This window comes from Lycorma delicatula, chromosome 7 (genome assembly GCF_047948215.1).
Source record: "Lycorma delicatula isolate Av1 chromosome 7, ASM4794821v1, whole genome shotgun sequence".
Classification (NCBI taxonomy): domain Eukaryota; kingdom Metazoa; phylum Arthropoda; class Insecta; order Hemiptera; family Fulgoridae; genus Lycorma; species Lycorma delicatula.
In genome coordinates this window covers 101,323,169-101,346,366 of record NC_134461.1, presented here as the reverse complement: position 1 = coordinate 101,346,366, position 23,198 = coordinate 101,323,169, and the positions used below count along the sequence as shown (strand labels likewise).

Below are 23,198 nucleotides of genomic sequence, written 5' to 3'. Positions count from 1 at the left end.
TTCACGACACTAAGCTTGCGTTTTATGTCTTATATTTTAACTTATATTGCACGATTTTACATTGCTGTTAATTATGTTTTATTTTTCCTTCTTAATATTCAAAGAGTTTATAGAGATTTAATCACGTGATTATAGTTACGTATAATACACGCTATTACGTTTCTTGTCGACTTTGTATACTGCACTTAAATAAAATTTACCACTGCTGTCACTGAATTATATTTTAACAAGTGAAAGATATAAATAAAAATGTACTGTATTATAAAAAGAAAATTTGCGGTTTTTTTTCATATAGTTTTATTTTTTTTAAAGTAACTTTTCATATAATTGTTTATAATTTTCTTATATTATTTAAAATAATATTTTAGAAACTATTTTATAAGTTAAAACAAAAAAAGTAAAACTTTTTATTAGTGACTTAAGTTTATGAATTATTTCTTTAGTTTAATTTATATTTTCACAATCTGAATTAAACTGTGTTTCTTGGGGTTTTTTTTATCAATTATTTGGAAAGGAAATTAATCTGTCAATATTAAAAAAAAAACATTTCTGAATAAAAATTCTCTCAAGTATTATTTGCTTTATCGTCATGAAATGTTTTAAATAAAATATATTCTAAATGTTAACTAACAAATAATTATCCACCGGTTAGGGAAAGGAACTCCTTTAAAATGTTAAAATAATTCGAAGAAAGTTTTTTAAAATTCTATTTTCTTTCATTTTCATTACTAGAAATTTTTAGTTTAATCTTCATCTAGTAAATCCAGAAACAGAGTTTTGTTTGAAAGAGATTGACTCATGGAATACCTTATCGAATTAAAAAATTCAAAAATCAAAGAAACTACTTCCAAATTATATTTTCGTTTCTGAAATTTTTTGTTAAAATACATCCTGAACATACAAATAAAATAAAAAATGATCAAAACGGAAATTTGTTTTAATTTTTGTGTTTAGTTTTGGTAGAGAATCCAAAATTAATAAACACCTCATATTTTTTTTTAAACATGGATATACACATATAAATATCTAATAAAAAATAAATAAAATGTATTGCATAATAAAATAATTTAATCAATATTATAAAAAAAATCATTTTAAAATTGTTTAATTTTTTTGTATCTATTGCTAAGAGAACAAGACATCAATTTTATTATTAGTAATATTATTCTTAAAGCAACAACTGTTGGTTTTAACGACACTTCGTCTCGGATGCGTAGGATTGTAACATGAAGTAGAGGACATTTATCTGAAAATGATATTTTGGACTTTTCGATGAAAGTATCCAATTTATTTTGTCCACTTTTCACGCAGAAATTCTTTATAACGAGCGTGCAGGCTGTGAAGCAACGTCATTATTTTTCAAACTGTATTTTTGATATATTATATTGTAGTCTCCAGTATTGTAATAGTAGTCCATGATTAATGATATTATTATTTTTATGTTGCTTACGGTTTATATTTATTTATAATAATTAGTATGATTCATTGTAATATAAAGTTATCTTTTTGGTTACAATTAGGTAACTGGTTAGGACTTAAACTGACAACTTCTGAATAAAATTTATTTAATCCCAGTTGTAAAAATGCAGTAATGATGCAATCAAATAAATCACCTCAAAATTATTTACAGTTTATTCTAAATCCACCTGTACATCACATTAAAAATGTAAACGATAATTCTACTCATTTGACGATTTAATTTACGCTATACACCGTTTCTTGTTTTCCAAATGGGATTTCAATAATTTTTTATATTTTTCCTACCTTGTACAAAGTAAAGGAAGTATTGTGATCGCGAAAATTTTGGTTTTCAGATTTCACCGGAAATATCTATTTTGACCATTCCTGAATCCATTTTGACTAGTTCAGTTGTGACATTTGTACATACGTACTATGTAAATACGTACGTATGTATCTCGCATAATTCAAAAATGATTAGCCGTAGGATATTAAAATTGTGGATTTAGGACTGCTGTAACGTCTAGTTGTGTAGTTGCCCTTTTGATTGCAATCGACTGGACCAAAAAGTGTTTAAAAAAGTCCAAAATAAAAAAAAATAAAAAATCTGATTTTGGTCTTTTTCCTAACTGCAGTAATAAGAATTCATTGAGAGCTTTTCAACGATATATCATAAGCCGTACTTATTTTCATTAGTTCCAGAGTTATAGCCAAATAAAATTTTAATTAATGAAATATTTGGATTTTAGGGGAAGACACATCGGTTTGAATCCGACTTATTTATTTATTTATTTTATTAAATTTATTTTTAATTTAAACATATTGATTTATTAACAATTATTAACCTCTGATCGTAAAAAAATACAATAAATAATTGTAATAAAAAAAAAAAAAATATGAAACAAAAAATTAGAAGTTATTTGAGAAATAAAATTGTATGTACTTTTAAAAATATGTGTATGTAATTTAATAGACGTACAAGGAAGTTATGTAATGTTTACATCAAATTTGGTGAAACATCTGTTTATTTAATATTAATTGAAAATTATAATTTAGAATCGTATTATTTTTATTTATGCATTTGTTTCAGTCTACATGATAATAAATATTGCTATAAAATTTAGTAACCTTCTAATGTTTCGTTTTTATTGATAGTTACATTAATTTAAAAAACATAATTTTAGATTCATATAAGACTTACATTTATTTAAAGAGTACTAAAGGGACTTTTACTCTCACTTAATATTTCAGGTAAGATTGTTGAATTAATAATTATATAAATATAAGAAAAAAATTATTTTAACCATTTTATACGATTACCGACTACAAATATTTAAAAAAAATTTGATTATGCATCCAGTTCTTCCTATAAATTTTTTTCAATTATTTTTTTAATTTATAACATTGAACTAACGAAAAATCTGATGTGGACATCACATGACTTCTTTGTACGCCTATTAAATTACATATACACAATTTTAAAGTACATAAAATTTTATTCATTAATAATTTCTGATATTTTTCATATTGTTTTTATATTGTTATTGAATTATGATTTATCGTAAAAATCTTTTTACAATCAGAGGTTAATAATTATTAATAAATCAATATATTTTAAAAAAAGGAGATGAAGTCTGATTCGAACCAATGTGTCTTCCCCTTGTAAGATCCAAATATTTCATTAATTAAATTTTTATTTGGCTATAACTTTGGAACCAATAAAAATAAGTACAACTTATAATACGGATTTGTAAAACTCTCAATAAGGACTTATTGCTGCAGTTAAGAAAAATACCAAAATCCAATTTTTTTTTGATTTTGGGCTTTTTTGGACACTTTTGGTTATGTCGATTGCAATCAAAAGGGAAGATGCACAAATATATGTTAAAACAGTCCTAAATCCAAAAATTTAACATCCTACAGCAAATTTTTCTGAGTTATGCGAGATACATACATACGTACAGACGTCATGCGGAAACCAGTCAAAATGGATATTTCCGTTGAAATCTGAAAACCAAAATTTTTCAGGATCATAATACTTACTTTACTTCCTACAAGGAAGTAAAAAATCTTGTTAGAAATAAACATTAAGGTTTAGATGTACAATAGATTCATTGAATAACATTATTAATAAGTATCCATAAAACCAAAGGTCGTTCTGTAGGCTGTAAATACACGCAAAAGCGGTAATGTGTAACTGGTTAGTTGTATATGGAATTTGTAATTACGTGAATTTTTATAAAAAAGTTCAGTTTTTATAATTTCCAATGATAAAAACAGATACATTATATGATTATCTGGTAATAATATATATAAAATATGTATTATTGTAAAAACAAAATACATTTAAACTAGAAAGAAAAATTTCTTTATGTCAAGTCTTTAATTTTAAATGCGTTCATTCCTTATTTTTATAAAAATAAAAAAAAGTAGAATTAACTATAAAAAAACTAGTAGAATGCACAATGCACAGATGAATACATCCGCTGTGATGACGCGTCATTAATTATTTGAAATATATTTTCATGTTACTTAGAATTAATATCATTGTGAATAAACAACATGTAAGATGTACAAGGAAATTATTTTTAAGATGGGAATTTATAGCAACAGGGAATAATAAAGCGCAAGTATTATTAAAATACGAGTAAATGTTAATGGTAGTTGTAATTCGGAAAAATAATTATTTTCTGAGTTGTAATTTTGTATTAAATGCAGTTATTAAATTTTATTAACAGCAATCCATACATTTTTGAAAAGATTGTACTATTTAGTTATACATTTATTAGTGGATATTGTAAGTGAGTAGGATTCTTTTCCATAAAGTATCATCAGTTTTATAGATAAATCGATTTTTGGTGTGTAAGGGCATTAATATAACTCAAAGGAATGTTAAAAATGATTTTTTTAACTCTGGATTTCGAAACAAAATCTGAATTAACCCACTAAGAGGATTTAAAACTAAATTATATTTCTCATCCTTTTGAAATTGAAACTGATGTGTGACAAGGATGGTCTCTTCCCAATATTGTTTAATTGGGCTGTGGAAAATGTTGTAAGAGAATAGATTAGGAAGGTTAAAAAGTTAAATATTTATGAATTGTAAATTTGATACTAAAAATAAATTTCTGCGACCGATCATCTTGCTTTTGCGGACGATTTGGTAATCTTTGCAAACAACTCCGAAAAAGGAAAACTAAACAAGTAGAATTACAAAAATGTGCAAATAAAATAGAATTACTATCTACGAAAAACCAAATGGATTTCCAACACAAAAAAGCTCAGTCAGTGTAATTAAAATATCTCCTAATAAAAACATTAAAAGAACATCTAAATTTAAATACCTTGAAAAATAATCACTCCTAATGTTTTAGAAGTAGAAAGTATGAAAGCAAGAGTACAAAAAATGGAAGAACTATATTATGTAACAGCAAATTTATAATAAAAAAGCAATATCGAGAAATGCTATTAGCCACCATAAGACAGTAATTTTACTTGCAACTTTGTTTGATCTGAATACTTGAATTTCTTTAAAAAAAAAAAAATAGAAAAGTGGAAAGAAAGATACTAGGAAAAATGTACGGTCAGATTTTAGAGGAATCAATCTAGAAACTTAGAAAGGAGAAAGACCTTTACAAAGATTGGGAGAGGATTATCTTTTGAGAAAAAGAAGATTAAAATTTTACGATCAAGTGTACAGAATGGAAAAAAATAGATAAACAAAACAAATATTTAACTTTTAACAGGAAAACTAAAACGAAATGGTTTCAAGAAGTCGAGAAAGATATTATTAAATTGCTTAAGATATAAAAAGAACATATATACTGGACATATCGCTTTTCAGAACGTTGATTTCAGAAGTTAAGTTTCCAGAGGAAAATAATATCTTAAAAAGCGTAGCATGGACTGTAGAAATAAAAAAAAAATCACCGAGAAAGAATGATTAAATGTTGGAAGGACAGGAAATTTAATGCTATTCATCGTGATCCTTAGGTGGCCCAAATGAAAGAAAAAAAAAGTTTTACATTTAAAAGAAAAAACGCGTAATACTATTAAATTCGCAGCGTAACTTGGGTAATATTTTATTAGTAGTCGCAAAGTTTTATTTCTGTGAAAAAATACAAACGAAACGAATACTGTTAATGAACATTTAAAACATTTTTTTTTGTTTTTAGTAGTTTAACTAGTCTGATTCCATTCTAATCTGTTTATCTGTCATATGCATTTGAATTATTTCTGTAACATATTTTAATTTTTGCCTTTTTTACTATTTTTACTTTTTAAATTTTCTTCTAGAACCAAATAAACTAAATTTGGGTGCCACCAGTCAACCTACATTATACAAATTACTCCTCCATTCTCTCTCCTTTCTAATTTATTCTAAACCTGTGTATTTTCTACATAATCAACCAATCTAATTTTCAACATTTTCTTGTAATGCTGTGTTTAAAAGCTTATAATTTGTTTTGTTGGTTTTCCTACTCTCCATACAGAATAACAAGTTATAAAAATTTCCTTCTAAATTCTACATTTATGTTCGATACTAACAAGTCTTTTTTCTAACAAAAGCTATCTCCTTTCTTATATAATTTTGCCTTTGTTATATCCACATCATATATTCATCATTTTATAACTTAAACAATAAAAGATTTTGTGATTTCTGGTGAATTGTGTTCTGTTATCGTTGTATTTATTACAAGAGTGCCCAAAAAGGAGTGCAGTGCATTTAGGGTGTATATATGTTTGTTCCACCATAGCGCTCAACAGCTGAACCGATTTAGATATAAGCCGCGTTGGAAGCCTTACGTTACCGGATGTGTCGTAGGCTATATATAACTAATAATGGAGATTTGCCGGTTGAAACATAAACTTTAATGAATTGAATTAATGAACTGTGAGCCTCTATCATTGTTTGAGCTGGGTTTGAACTGAATGATTCGAATCAATCAAATGAAAATATTACAAAAATAATAGAAATAGATTTACGTTAAATAAAATAAATTTAAATATTTCCATTTTCTTACAAATAAGTACCAGATTATCAGAAATAAGTACCAGTTACTTGTAAGTAACTGTTTTCTAATATTTCAATATTTTTTTTAAAATTTAAAAATCATATTCCATTTTATGGATTATATACCATTTGTAAAATGAATAAAAATAAAAAATTTGATTGAAGTAAGTAAAAATAAATTTATTGTATCTAAGGAAGTCTTAGAAAAAAATTAATTTACGGTAATTTGTGATTTTTTGTCACAAACATTTTAGATTTAATTGTTTTGTCCATTGATAGAAGTAATTTGCAAATTTTATTATTTTAACCTATTTTCCTTTTGTCATAGTGATTACAATATCCCGCTAACGCAAACATTTATTTGATTAAATATTTTGATTTCGCTCTCCCAAAAATAATTAGTGTTAATATTGGGATTTACATTGTGTAGACTTTTAAACCACTTTTTGTAGAATAAATTATGGAAGTTGACAGATAGTTAGTAACTTAGTAGGGGGGTTTTAAAATTACCAACCTTAACTTATAATTAATTTAAGGTTACACAAAACATAAGTTGTAAATTTTTCCTATTACTAATTATTTAGAATTTATCTTTAAATGTCATTTTGTCATTTATTTTTTTTTCATTGATTAAAATGTTTGTTATACGCCTTATAAATTGTTTGATTTTTTTTTATAAAAGGAAGTGATCTGATCGCTAATGACCTTGTTCTTGAATTGTTCCTTATAAATAAAATTAATTGAAAAAAACATATATATATATATATATATATTCATAACTGTTGTAGGAGCAGATCCAGTTGATTAATCATCCAAAACAATTTTATCCTTTGATCCAATAATCTGTATAATACTCCTAGATTTTAGCTGAATTATATGTATTTTTTTATATAATACTTTTTTATAGTTAATGATGATTCCAATTAATTTTATTATTAGACTAATTATTCGTCTTATATGCTTATGTTGTGTGTGTGTGTGAGACACGCGCGCGCGTGTGTGTAATGGAAATTTGAAAGAAATTAAGACTTGCTCAGTAATTCGATTTAATATTGAATTAGTATTAAACGAAAAATTTCTTTGTCATTATTTTTATTACTGTAATCTATGAATGGCAATTGCAGATTTTTTTTTTTTTTTTTTAGGAAGTCGTTGAATGTTACCGATATTTACAGATCTACATGAGAATTATGTAAGTATAATATGTTTTTTTTTATACAAAAAGTTTTGCCTGTTAATTAGCAAAATTAATTTTTCAGTATAAAACTTTTTTGGAACATTTTCCTTCTCTATATTTTTCATTCGAAACATTCTCTTTATATGGGTAAATATATCACTGTTATTAATATGACGTATTTTTATAACAATTTTTTCTCTGAGCGAAATAAATATAACAAAACAGTTTAATAGAACAAAGAGATTCTTCCATTTAAATTGGTATAAATATATATATATATTTTATTACTAATATAAGTATTTGTTTTATTTATGAATTAATTAATTTTATATTTTAAAATTAGCTTTTGTTTATTGAACACATTAAATACGTTGCTTTCCGTTTAGGTCAAGCTGGACTAATTTATTACAACTCTTGATTACTTAAAGTGGATTGATGATTACCATTCAGTTTTTAGGTTGTAATTAATTATACATCATCGTCTGACAATCCAGAGATCTAATAAGCTACAGGTTCCCTCATTATAGAGCTACTTAGAAGCTACTTACTGGTCTTAGTCTTAATCCCGGATAGAATAATAATATTCTAGATTTTTATTTGAGGTTACTTGAGTATGTTAATAATCAAGCCTTTAATTAAGTGTTATTATAGTTTATATTATGGAGTATTTTTTTAGTTAATTTAAATTTGGATTTGAAGATGTGGATATGGAAATTAAGAAAAGTCCCAATTTCACTATGAAAATATAACATGGGGGGGGGGGGCGCATAATAAACGAATCTAATTCTATAAGTGGATTAGATTAAAGAAAATTTTAAGTAAGGCTGTTAGAGCGTACCTGAAAATAAAAGGACAAACTACTGTTACAATGGTTTGGCCTATTTATATACTAAATCTGAGTTTACATACCTTATAAAAATTGAGATATGTACTTAAAAACGAGGGTAGTATACGAAGTTGTTCAATAATAATTAAAGAATCAAATGACTGTAGAGAAAATATTATTTATTCAATATGTTGGTTTGAATACTTTTCAACTTAATATCCAGCTACCTTTAGACACTTTTCCAATCTTTCCATGAGCTTTCTAATTTCAGTAATAAAGAATTGTTCATCTTGGTCACTGAGCACTGTATTCTTCATCCACTCCTTGTAGCCGAACTTGGAACCACGTGAAACTCTTTGAAAGTTCAAAAAAATGTTAGATACTTGATCGTGACTGTAAAGTAGATATGATAACCCCTCCCAACCCGATTTTTGATTAACTTCTCGTTTCTTTTCTGCGGTATGGGGACAAGTGTGTTATAACTGGAATGTTCTCTCTTTATTGCTGTTTAAACTTTATTTTAGAGCATGTCACAATAGTAGTTTCTACCTGTTGATTGCTGCAAATAATTGTAATATATTGGAAGTTTATAGTCCCAAAATCCCGTTAACATAACCGGCTGGCGCTTGGTTCTGAATTTTTCCCTCTCTGATGAACTTGGACGTTTCCATTCCATATTCTGATGTTTAGATTTCGGCTGAAAATAATGAAGCCGTGTTCTTCAAAAGCTATTATGCGATCTAAGTTAAAGCATTTACCTTCCGAAAAAACTGTTGTTTAATTTCTGTAAAAATGTTAACTTCTTTGACCTTTAACACCTTTCACAAATTCAGCTTAGCCTTTGAGATAATGCCATGAATTTGAGGATACTTGTATTACAAATTTCAGCAATTTCCAGATTTTTGTATGTCTTTCCTTGCAAATAAGATCATTAAGGCAATTTTTTCAAAGGTTCAGTCGAAACCAGTCTTCTGTTATGGCGACATCTGTTTTGATTGATTTCAACTCTTCCTGTAATTCTCTTATTAAATTTTCCAGTTAATAAGCGTTTAATGTACTGCTTTAACATCCGCAAATAAATTTTGGCAGGTTTTACACTTTCAAAAAGTAGAAAGATTATCCCAGCACGCTAATATTTCACGGTTTATGTTTCAAGGGGATTGGAATTTTGAGATAATCAAAAGAGATTATAGTAACTAGAACAGACATAGTAGACGTAGACATAGACATATATTATAGTAATTAGAACTCATATTTACTACGTCTAGTGTAATACAAATTGAATATCAAACAATTCCATTTTATTTTATTCTGATGATAAGGTAGTTTTCCCACGAGTATACATCCATCATTCGGATGACGTACGATACCTAGGACATCATTTAGACCACCGCCTAACATGGAAAAATCATGTAAGAGAAAAGAAAAGAATTAAATATTAAGCTTAGACGGTTGAACAGTTTATTAGGAAGAAGGTCCGTGATATCGTTAAATAAAAAAAACTGTTGTATAGGACGTTTTTAAAGGCAATATGGGCCTACGGGATACAAGTTTGGGATACGGCAAGCATAGCAAGATCGAAATCATTTAAAGGTTCCAGAACAAAGTGCTGAGGAACGTTTTGGACCATGGCGGCATGGTCTGTGAAGAACAAGGAGATTCACGATTATCTAGGGATGCCGTCAAATAATGAAGAAATTCACCGGATAAGTTCAAAGTATGCACTTAATCTTAACACGTACGAAAACCATTTGTCTGTTAACTTTTTGGATAATAGTGAAGATGTGAGACGACTGAAGAGGCTGCATTTATTGGTTCTAGAGGCCGTTGTGCGTTGAGTATCATCGTTTTGTTAATGACATATTTGCTGATACATTTATAAATTATTTTAATTTAGTAATATGAATTCGTTTGCCTTGTAGTTTATGAATTGTTTAAGTTTCGTGGTTTTAACTTTGTTTTCTATATGACCAGTATTAATTTGTTATAAGTCTTTTTTGTTTTCCATATATGACTTGTGATAATTTTTTTCTATGCTCAATTGCTTGTTCGGTTTTGTTAACCATTTAATTTTTTTTCTCAATATCTATGTTATGTTACCATTTTAGCTTTTGATCTTAACAGTTAATTATCGAATTGCTTGTACTTTGTTACGCATAGTTATTTTTTTATTCGATATACGTTTTATTGTACTGTACTTTATATAACTCTTTATATTATCTTGGAAGATATCACCACTGGGTATCTTTGTACAATTTAGTTATAGTTTTCATTGCTCCGGAAACTAATTGTAAGTAAAACAATAAAAAAAAACTCCGTTAAATAGTTTTTCCGCTGTTGACATTTGTTTCTTTAATTATTCCAACGTATTTAAATTTATATGAAAATTCATCATACTGAAATAATTTGGTTACTCAATAAACTTTAACAATAAGCCCTATTCAATTTAAAAATACACCGAATTAGTACAAACTGGATGCTTCTTATTTCGTTCTAAATTATAGATCGTTTTTGGACTCGCTTGGGAAGGATTTGATTTGACTTGTATGATGTCATAATGTTAATAATTGTATGATGACATAATTATATTGCAAATTGTAAAAAAAGAGAAAAATTAAATTCTACCTTTGAATGTATAGAGAAATTTTTTTTCCTAAACAATATTCTTAATTCTTTCTCGTCGATCTCTGTGGCAGAGAGATAGCGTCTCGGCCTTTCATCTGGATGTCCCGGGTTTGAATCCCGGTCGGGCATGCCAGTTTGCAAAGGCTACAAATTTCATTATCATCGGTAACTGTAAGTGGGCGTAAGCCTATCTCTACTCTACAAATAGATAAATAAATAAATATATATATATTTGCTTCGTTAGTAAAATAGTTTTTTATTTTTTTATTTTTCTAATATTAAGCAATACATTAGTTGATTACTTTTATTGTTCATGTACTTGTTAAGGCAACGCCTTTATTTTTATTTTATTCATATTAATAATTGATATCAGAACGATTACGTTTCGTAATTTGTAACCGGTTTAATCCAATTTTAAAAGAACGTATAATATTTTATTAAACTAAACTTCCAGAGACATTTTAATGAAGTTAAAATTGTTGAAATAAAAAAGAAAATAACTTAGCAGAAAGATAGATTGTCAGTGAAACAGTAATATAATAGGAAAGTTGGAAAAGGACAGAGTATTATTAACAAGGGAGAGATGTAATCAGCTAGACAATGTAGTCAGTGAGTCAGTGGATGAAGAGTACCGATGTGTAGGAGGCTACGTGGCGTAGCCGACTGATTGCATTACTGTATTACGAGAACAAATCGTACGTTACTTAGGTTCGTGTACGTATATGTTTCAGAAGTGTGTGGGTGTATATATTTTGTCCAGAATTACATGTTCATCTGCCTTTTTCTGTATGTTACGTTCCAAATCACAAATGGACAACAAATACTCCGGGCGTGATAATTCTCAATGTATTATTTTTGTTTCTATTCATTCAAAATAACGTAGACTTAGGAAAATCCTCTTTCTTTTTCATTCCCGTATATTATCGTTTATACCTTTGCTAATCAATAATCCTTTTTTATTTTCTGTTTCCTCAGGTATCTTCCTAAAATATACAAATATATAACGCGTGTAGCATAAATAATGGTGGTAAAATAAAATGTACCAATCCTATGCTTTTTATTCTCATTTAGATGATGAATATATTTTATTTTGTTAATCTACATTTAATTAATTCTTTCTCTTTTTCTACACCTGTAATATAAATGTGTAAAAAAGTTAAAGAAATTGTAATATAAGACAATATTATATTATCTTACAAATGAACGAATGCAAATAAAAATTATTATACGTTATTAAACTAATAAAAAATGTGCTAATAAAAGTTTCCTTGACTTGATTTTTTTGTTCACGGAAATTTTGCTTCATGATCTTAGTTAAAGTCAGTTGAATGTAAAATAAGGTACATGTAATTTTAATTTAGCTAGAATAGTCATATTACTGATCTACTTTTTTTTTCAAATCAGTTATTTCAGGAATGGTTTTAAGTACTGGGACTAGATAAAACTAAACTGAAAATCATGAAGAACATCATTCAGTTCAGAAATGAACTGGATATACAGTTTCTTTTGAGCAGAATAACAATGAAACGGAAAAAAACAACCTTTATACATAAAAGCTTATGATGTAAGGATATCAGAAAATTTAGCATTCTTTGAAGGTGCAAAAGAGAATTTAATGAATATTAAACGAAAATAAAGAACATCGGTTAACTAGATTAAAAAAAAAAAAAAAAAAATTGTAGATCTGCAGGATAATATTAAAGTATGGAAACGGCTTAATTTTTTTAAAATGAGGGCACTAGGAGTTAGAATAACATTTTTCGGAATACTTTAAATAGTTTAGTTTTTTAAAAATGTATTACATCAAGGAATTTACGACCTAAAATATTAAATAAATTTGAAAAATTAAATACAGTGGTAATAAAATGAAATAATTTCGGTTGACCTAACTATTTGTAGTAGTGATGGAAATTATTAGTTATTTTGTTTTATTATTATTACTAGCAGACCCGGCAATGCTTCGCTATTGCTAGATTTTATGTATATATATATATATATATATATATATACGTATATATATGTATAAATATATATATATATATATATATATATATATATAGATTAAATGAACGCAAGTTAAAGTTTCATAAAACATTAACAAAATGAACATTACGGAACTTCACAAAATTAAAACTTTCATTTTTACCCATTCCCTCTTTCCCCCTTCACTTTACCCTTTTTCCCATTTTTATTTTTTCCATAGTACCTTTTATTTCCCCCATTTCACCAATTTCCCCCTTTTCTCCCGTTCCCCTTTTCTTCCTTATTTCTCTTTCTCTCAACCCCTTTTCACCTTTCCCATTTTTTTCTTCTTTCTTCTTACTCCTTTCGATTTCCTTTTTCCCATTGTTCCCTTTTTTCTTTTAACCATTATCCCTTCTTTCATTTTACCTTTTTTGATTTTTCCCTTTCTCCCTTTTTTCCCCGCGCGTAAATCAGTCCAGTAGTTTTTTAATGTCATTACGGATACACGTATCGGAAACATTGAAATGGAATCGTAAAATTTATAGTATAGCGTGTTTTTTTTTGACGTCCAACGGAAAGAGCTGTTTTTCATAAAGCTTGTTTTTACCTGCTTCTCTTAGAAGAATTACCTGCTTATCGTATCTTAGGAATACGAGGTTAAGTCAATTATTATCCGCAATGTAGTTATAAATTTTATTGCAATACAAATAGGAAACTTATGTACATCATTTTTCAACATAGCCCCTTGCATTTCAACGTACTTGGTCCAACGTTGCACAAGCTTCCTGATGCCCTCATAAAAGAAGGTTTTCGGTTGAGCTGCGAGCCAGGAATGCACCGCTTCTTTCACTGTTTCGTCCGAGGTAAATCGACGGCCCCTTAATGCCTTTTTGAGTGGACCAAACAAGCGGTAGTCAGAAGGGGCAAGATCAGGACTATACGGAGGATGAGCCAGAACTTCAAAGTTGAGTTTCTGGAGCGTTTCAGCAGTGTGTGGACGGGCATTGTCGTGCAACAACACAACACTTTTCGACAGCAGTCCTCGGCGTTTGCTTCGAATTGCAGGCTTCAGCTTGGCAGTAAGTATCTCATTGTAACGCGCACTGTTTATTGTCATGTCCCTTTCCTCATAATGCTCCAGTACTGGGCCTTGTGAGTCCCAAAAACCGTAAGCATCAGTTTTCCTGCGGACGGTTTGGGTGTTGAACTTTTTTTTGCAGGGCGAATTTGGATGTTTCCATTCCATACTCTGCCGTTTACTCTCCGGCTCGTAATGATGGATCCATGTTTCGTCATCAGTGATGATTCTGTCTAAGATGTCTCGTTCGTTACCATAGCGATCCAAATGTTTTTGACAGATGTCCAAGCGCGTTTGTTTATGCGACTGTGTGAGTTGTTTTGGGACCCATCTTGCAGAGACTTTATGAAACCCAAGTCTGTTGTGGATGATTTCGTAGGCAGAACCGTGACTAATTTGCAGACGATGTGCCACTTCATCGATAGTTACTCGTCTGTCTAAGAAAACCATGTCACGTGCACGCTCAATGGTTTACTCATTTGTGGCGGTAAACGGTCGTCCGGATCCTTCGTCTTGCGTAACACTGGTGCGACCATTTTTGAATTTTTCAATCCATTCGTAGACCGTTGCGGCAACACACTGTTCCCCTATTGTACCGAACTTCTTCGATGAATTTCGGCCCCTGATACACCTTCCAACCACAAAAAATGGATCACTGAACGTTGCTCTTCTTTGGTGCATACAGAAAACGGAGCAGCCATGGTTAACTGCAGGCCAGCGCTAATGGAACTAACAGCATCAAACCTGCGCAGACATAACAACAATTAAACCACGCATGCGTCATCTACGCAACACGACAGTACTACCAACATTAATAAAAATATAACTAAATTGCGGATAATAATTGACTTACCCTCGTAAATAAAATAATTGGTTCGGGTTATACGAATATATAACATAAATTACTAAAAAAATCATTATTTTCTTTATTAATTAATTTTTTAATTTAAAACTTTTTACATTAAAAGATACCGATTTTCTTGGTTTTTCCAAAATTTTATCTTTTACCTGAAAAGTTTACCCGTGTTCGAAATTCCGTAATATGTTAATGAAGTAATTGATTCAGAAACTACTTTATCTAGAAAATGATTTTACTCTTACCTCCTGGAATCTGCTGTTAGTTTTATTCCTAAGGATGAAAAAAAAAATTGCTAGCGGGAGCTCTTTTTGTATTAAAACAGAAGTTATTGTAATGAATGTATTTAAAAATTAAATTATCTTTTTTTATGTGAAAAAACCATGTTAGGACCACGCAAAGTCACTTCTTTCTAGCTTCTTTTTTCATTTTTCCATGCGTTTCTCATATTTTCGGAACGGCTTCACCTTTGCTTATCTGGTGATTTTCTTCATATATTCAAACTTTTACATTGTAAATTATTCTTCGGAAGTTATCGCAACAGTCCTCTTCTTTCAAATCTATCCTTCGGAGGTCCTCTATCTATTTCAAGTAATTTGGTTTATTTTTCATGTTCCACAGTTTGTCAAAGGTTTATTTATTTCTTCTGTTTGGATCCATCTTTACAGTCCACCCCAAGAAATCTAACTTTCCTTATCGCTCTATCTAAATCTTCTTGGTTTTGGTAGATCTTATTAAATTTCATATTCTTCCTCTGTTCCCTTTGGACTGTAAATTTTCTTTAGTAAAATTCTTTCAACTTGAACAACTTATCGAGATCGGTTAGGTGTAGTGTTACAGTGATAAGATTACTGGTCTTGCGACAGTTGTATAATATCTAATTTCGCGGTATTGGAGAGAATCTTATTGTTGTAAATAATTTAAGCTTCTCCAGCCTTAATATTCTGTTCTCAATTGACGCGTTAGCTATTCCTGTTCTGTTTATAGTTTCTTCTAGATACTTAATTTTGTTGATATTTATCGTTCTGCATCTTGTCTTTTATGAATGTTTTGATGTTCGTCATTTTTTTTTGTATCTTTTATATCTCTAACTATTACGATTTCCTAGCAAGGAAAAGCAATAAAAACAATTGTTTATAATCAAAGATGAAGAAAGCCTTTCGAAATTTAAAATATGTTTTCCTTAAAGTTTTTTCTTCAAATTATTATCTTTATTTTTTATAAATTCTATCGTTAATACAATTCCAAATTCTTTTTGGCATTAGACGGTTTAGGTTTTAGTATTTTCTTTAAAAATAAGATACGAAAGATTTTAATTGAGGTCGAAATAAGTTTACTAAGAACTTGTATTAAGTCGACTTCCTTTCTACCATCAGTTGAATTACCTCAATATAAATTTTTCAAATAAAAATCTGTTTTCTAATAACAAAGATGTAAATATATTCTATTAGTGTAATTTATCGGACGTTTACGAAGTATGTTGCTTGTTTTTCTATGGATATGTAAAAAGAATATATTATAAATTATAAGTTAGAATTTTGATTTTTTTGTTGAGTTAAATAACACACAATACTTAATTTGTGGTAGAAGATAAAAGTATTACATTACTGTTTTAGTTTTATTATTATTTTTTTATATTGTCGTAGAATGGAACCGTTGGGAGAAAGCAGATGGTGAATCAGATCAGATCCCATGACAATAGAATTCAACTACTTTTTACTTTTAAATGAAATATTTCCGAGAATATGTTCTTGTCGGTAAAAAGAAAAAAAAAAACACTAAAATTTGTGGGAGAAAAATAAAAAATTGTATGAAACAGAATTTTATTGTGAGAAAGAGAGGTCTGAATTATTTTTCAGCTAGGAGAAAAGAATTTCATAAAAATACACGAATATTTTAGCAAAGAAATAAAAATAAAATATTATAAACTGGATTTCGGTTTTCTTATTCAGTTGATTCAGTATTATTACTTTATAATATATAAGAAAGAAAAAACAAATGTTGCTTTATATATACATATATATGTATGTTTTAATGTATGATATAGAATTATCAAATGCCCTCTTTTACATAAGAGATTGATGAAAAGTCAGCATATTCAGTGATTTGGAAAAATTAAAATAATTTTTGATTTTTTAATAATTAACGCATCGCAAGCCATTAAAATCATGAAATTATTGATGTGTACAATCTTCTTCCAATAATTCTATTTATTTTAACGCTGTGCTCTCACTCTTGATTTATTAGATGTTAAAAGTTATAATTTTCAAATATAAATAAAATAAACATTTTTTAAGTACGTAAACTACTGTATATCTGATTCCTTGAGTGTTAAAAGTCTATTGATTTTTAACAATAAATCTCCAATGACCTACAAATAACTACAGTATATTTTATTGAAGTCCATAATTTGTAAAGTTTCCCAGTTGGTCTATCTATAATCTGCTAAACAACAAAGAAAACTTTCCCCATTTGCTTGCCACAAATGATGATATATCCCCTCTTTATCATTTCTTCCCATTGATAATCAATCATATGTTATACTGTAACGTTTTAATTTCAGTTTCATTCAAAACTGTTGTTGGTTATAGAATACAATTTTTAATACAATTATTTTATAATGTTGATGGTCCACGGTTCAAATCCACTTGCGGGTACAATTATTTATATCAAGATTTTAATATTAGCTTTAATTATATATTCTGTCAGTCAGGGTTAAATGAAAATCAATGTCTGATGAATAATTAGCCTGCTGCTAGATACAAAGAACTGCTAAAACTATAGTGGGTGAAACACCTGTTGTAAGTATTCAGGATTATTCCTAAAATATAACGTCCGAAAATGAAATAGTCTCTGTTTTTTTCTTTTTGTTCAGTTTTATTGAGATAAATCCATAAAATTATAGTTTTACATTAAATAACAAATAATAAATATAATAATAAGAATTAATGATAATATCTGATGTTTTCAAAATACTGTTCGATCAAATTGTAGAAATACATTCATCTAAAAAATTGCACTATTTAAAATCTGAAAAAAGGAAGAAAATATGATACTGTTTAAACAAAACTTGATACGTGTGTTGTTGGCTATTAAGGTTCTTTTAAAATTTTCGTATGAATAAAATGTATCTTGAACAAATAAAATAAATAATAGCTAATTATATTTTTCGTCTATAAAGAGATATAAAGTATTTAAATGTATTTTATGATAAGGCAAATATTGTTTTTTAGCTAGTATTGAGATAAATGTTTCGCTCTGCCATGTTTACTTATTAGAAAAAAAAAAAAAAATTATATATTTAGGCGAAGAATAAAACAAATTACACTTTTCCCTTATTTGTGAAAAGTAAATTATTATATAAAAGTAAATGGGATTAGATAAAATGAATAAAATTCTTTAAAAAAAAAATTAAATTAAGTAGCAAATATATATCCTTTTTTTATGTTTTTTATGTTGTTTGAATATTAAAAATAGGGTTAAAAAGAAGAAAAATGAATTTAACCTGTAGTATGTGATACAATAATAAATTGCTACTTAACTCCAATTAACTCATGCTTGACCTTGGTAGATCTTTATTATCCAAACAATGTTCAACATCATTAGCAATGCATATACACTATATCTGGCAACTTACGAGAATATAACATTTTACGTTTCACTTATTATAATTCTAGTTATTACCTTTACTGTACTAAATATATTTTTTAATTTATTATTATATATATAAGTATTTTATTTAAAAAACAAAATTAATTAATGTAAAATAAAAACTAATATCTCAATTTTAATATGTTATTACTAAAATTAAACCATTTTGTTATATAATTATCCTTTCTTAATTTTTCTTTTTAAAAATATATTTCTATATCAGACAGAATTAATTATTTACATACCATCAGTAATATTTATTATTATTCTATATATGAAAAACAATTTTTATGTAATTTTTTTGGCGAAAAATAATACTTTTTAATATTAAATATTAGTGAATAACAATAAATTCTTTGATACTAGAAATTTAATAAAACATTATAATTTTAGGAATTCGTTTATGGGATTTTTTTGCTATAATATTTTGTAGCAAATAATATGAGTAGACATGAAATGTATACAAAACGTATCAGAAGAAAACAATGGTATTACATTTCAAAAATTCCCTTCTAGTTGAATTTTATTAAAAATCACTTCAATAGAAGGTTTGACATTGAGTGATTTATTCACCTCTCAACCTCTAATGTGTTTTTCAGATTCGTTCACTGCCATATTTTTACAAGGCGTAATATATATTCCAATGAAACAAATTAAAAAAAAAAAATGCAGGTCAATATATTTATATATATATATAAAATACATACACATAATACATAATACATAATATGATACATAATACATAGAACATATACATAATATGTACACGTCTTTCTTAAAAGTTATTCCGTACGCATGAATATATATATATATATATACCTTTATTAAAAATATATCTTTATTAAAAATATAAAAGTGTATATTTGTTGTGCGGTTTGTGAATATCTCAGTTTATCTGAACTAGTGGTTTCTGAAAAATTTTAAATAATTTTATCTGGTATTATTCTACTTTGACCTTTTATCCACGACTTTCTGCGGTGAAAATTACGCAAAATCATTCATTTTTATTGATTAAACTAACCGAAATTAAACGTACACTTTTACTTGCGTAAAATATTTAAAATTATATTTTTTACCATTCTTTATTGTGGCTTCAGCTGAAGTTAAATCTAGTGATAGATTTGGTACGTAATCAATCAAAAAATTTATATTTCATCATTTTTAAATAGGCTGAGATATTTTTTATTGTCATTTTTTGTTTCCCTGCCTCCCAGAGTCGGATCCGCGACTAAGTATAAACTCATCTCCAGGAGGTGCCCTCTTCTCAAATTACCTCGGAAGGACGTAAGTTCCTGTCCAGGGAGCCGGGACTCGGTCTTTTTGCTTGCTATGCCTCAAGTGAGGAGTTCCCAAAAAGGACTCCGGTTTTGATACCTTGACATTAGTGGAAAAGCCCCAGAGGGATCCCCCACGGGACTACGGTCTTATTTTTTCCCCCCAATGGCATCTAAGAGAGTCCCCACCCGATCATCACAGATGGAAGGTGGAAAGCCTTCCACCCCTCCCGAGTGAGGCTATCTCTCAAAGATACCATGGCGTTGCTATGAAAACACAATTCCAGATGAAGGTGAAGCCATCTTACATCCCAACTGTTTTACCGCACGTAAAACAGTGGACATTCCTATCTACTCCGGAACAAAACTTGGTCCTGTGGCCTGAATTCCAACACCGGAAGCAAAGTTCATCGGAGGCGCGCCGCATCACTCGATAGGCCACCACCAAATACGGACGCGCCCATCAGATACTAGTTTGTCCGCCAGGAAGAGCGGCGCTGCCAACGTGACCACCAGTGTGGAGCCGTAACCCGGCCGCATTGATAAGACGTCAATAATGACCGACTCACATATTGCTTTGCGAAGCTCTTGAATAAACTCGTCCTGACACGTAAGGGTATCCATGTCTTTTACCAGGACGTGGACCCTCTTACTATCTCTAGCAGCTACGGCCGTGGTAGCACCCTCCTCCACCTTTTCAGCGATTTCTTTATTCAGTTGATCGGCCACACTACTATCCGCCCGAACTCGGAGGTGAAGATCCTTCCCTTGGCTCTGCCGGACAGAGAGAACCCCATTTTCCACCGGTGAAAACAGCCCCTTCACCGAACGGAGAAGATCTGCGAAGGTACGTCTTAACCACAACTTGGTAGTCGGCGGGCCCGCGGGTCGCTGGTTGCATGCAGGCATCGATGGTGGCGATGCCCTTATCAAATGAACGAGAAGTTGCTTCCTCATCCTTCTACCCACAAACTCCACAAAAGAACAGAAGTTCACAAAATTTGCTCGATCCGCCCTTGTGGACCACAAAAGCACACTTGTATTTCCTGTCCATCCTGAATTTTTTTTTTAACCTCTGGAACCACCGTTAGGTATTGTTTCAGAACATGAGATGAATCAATTGTAGCGTGTAAAAATGACATGCCTAATCGGGATTTGAAGTCGGGTCCTTCGGATGAAAGGCCGAGACACTATCACTCGGGCCACGGAAGCCGGCCCCGCGGGATGCACCTACAGATAGCAGAGGCTACCACACGATCCCCCAATGATGAGTCAACGACCAGAGCGTAATCGGTCCGACCCAGTGCAACCATGCTGCTGCTATCCTCCTCGGAAAGGTCCGGAGCAGTAGACTGTAAAAGGAGAATCTGGCCAGCTTTCAATTTACCAGTACCAGACAAGTCCCTAAGCCACGGAGCTTTCCAATGTACCGTCATATGCTGAATATGCTCAATCCCAGCCGCCAGGTCAGCAACCCAGGTGGATCCAACTCCCTCGTCCACCACTACCCAGAGTGGAGGGATGAAAGATGTTTTCAGGCCAGCCCTTAAGGATCAGCCGCAGAAGGTCGTCAACATCAGCGAATCCATCTTCGACCGCCCGCCGAAGCTCCTCCAGCGACCAAGTCGTGCCCCGTCCCCATCCCCCTTCTGGAGTCTGAGGTGCTAAGTCAGAGACAACGTAGTACATCTGGGTTGCCTTGTTTTCTGTACTTGGCCAGACTGGTTTTCGTCTCTGAGATCCATCTTCTAATCGGTCCAGAATTTCTTCAAAAGACTCCAACATAGGAACACGTCTGTCCAAATCCTCGGAGCACCTTTTAATTTCAAGTTTAGTATTTGAGTGCTGTCGAACTAAAAAATTTCAGCTCCATCACACTACGAAAGAGAAGCTTCATGTAGTGTGCAAAACACTCCTGTTTCATAAAAGTCTGCTCTATACCTTCCACACACCGCTATTCTGCAGGTCCTTCTTCCTTCATACCGGAAACGTCCGCTAACGACTTGGATCTCTCTAAGTCGGAGGTTTCTTTAGCCGAATATAAGGAACTCCAACCGGACCTGGACTTCTTACCTCAAAGGGCGGAGGAGAAACACGTAGTCAACGCTTCCTTTCATGCATAGTCTGCCCCTGCCCTTCATCTGGTCGCCACCCTACAATGCCGGGAGAGAAGGGAAATTTACATTATATTTCCACACAAACAGACGAGCCGACAACCTTCTTCTGGCACCGAGCCGAAGTCTCTCCTGTCTTCTTCATCTTACTTCTGTAAAGTAAGCGACTGGCACGTCAAATCTCTTCTATAACCATCTCTCCAATGTTATCACCTCCACTACTATCGGACGTAACTTCCTGTATGGTGACTTCGATGTTCTCCGTCTGCTGGATCTTCGAACTGTAACTAGAGAAAATCCCTCGTCATTGATCGGGACCTCGTGTCCAGGTCCACCAGAATCAGCCATATATCAGTCACTAGTTAATATAAAGCAAAAACATAATAAATAACTAAACCAAGAAACAATAACCGGAAAAATAAGTTATTAAACTCACACAACGCTGCACCCGAAAAATCTAGCCACAAAATTATTTTAAGTGTGGATGTAAATAGCAACCCTGACGGAGGCAAAAAATTATTCAAAATTTCCCTACTCCAAACAGCTGATATAAAAAATAATTTAAATAGAATTATTTTTATAAAAGTCGACATAAACTGTGTAAGCCGAATGCATACAGATATCTAAACGAAATAAACACAGCTGGTTTCCAGTCAACAAGTCTTGACAAACGTAGGCTAAGAAATGTTATAAATATAAAATATCAAAAACAGTTTAAAAAAATAACAAAAAATTAACAACGAATACTTTTAATTAACGCTGTGGAACTAAGTAAAACACATAAAAGTACAAAAAATACGCAAAACGACGAACAGGAAACACAATGTAAAGAAAACAAACTCAAATAAACGCTAAACACTCAACAAAAATACAACAAAACGACAGAAAAACGCAACAAAATAACACTTAATAATAAAAACAAAAATCGTAAACAGAAAAACAACGAAAACGAGTACAAATTCGCGGAGCGAAAATTCAGTCATCTGTTCACATCGAAAACAGATTCAGGCAGAGATATTGTTCTTCATTAGATACACGTAGAATATTTATCGGTAGATTAATTTTAAAAAAACTGGATTTTATCAATTATAATTTTTTAATTAAAAAAAAAATCATTATTACATATTAAAAAAAAAATGGAAGGATTTATTCTCTTTTGT

General features: G+C 30.1%; 1 long non-coding RNA gene across 1 annotated transcript in view; it reads left to right on the top strand.

The window, feature by feature from the left end:
- The window catches only part of LOC142327544 (uncharacterized), a 181,280-nt gene that overhangs the window by 100,669 nt on the left and 57,413 nt on the right, over positions 1-23,198 (top strand). Inside the window, exon 3 of the long non-coding RNA XR_012757009.1 lies at positions 7,618-7,664. This is a non-coding gene — a long non-coding RNA (uncharacterized LOC142327544). The remainder of the gene's footprint in view (positions 1-7,617; positions 7,665-23,198) is intronic.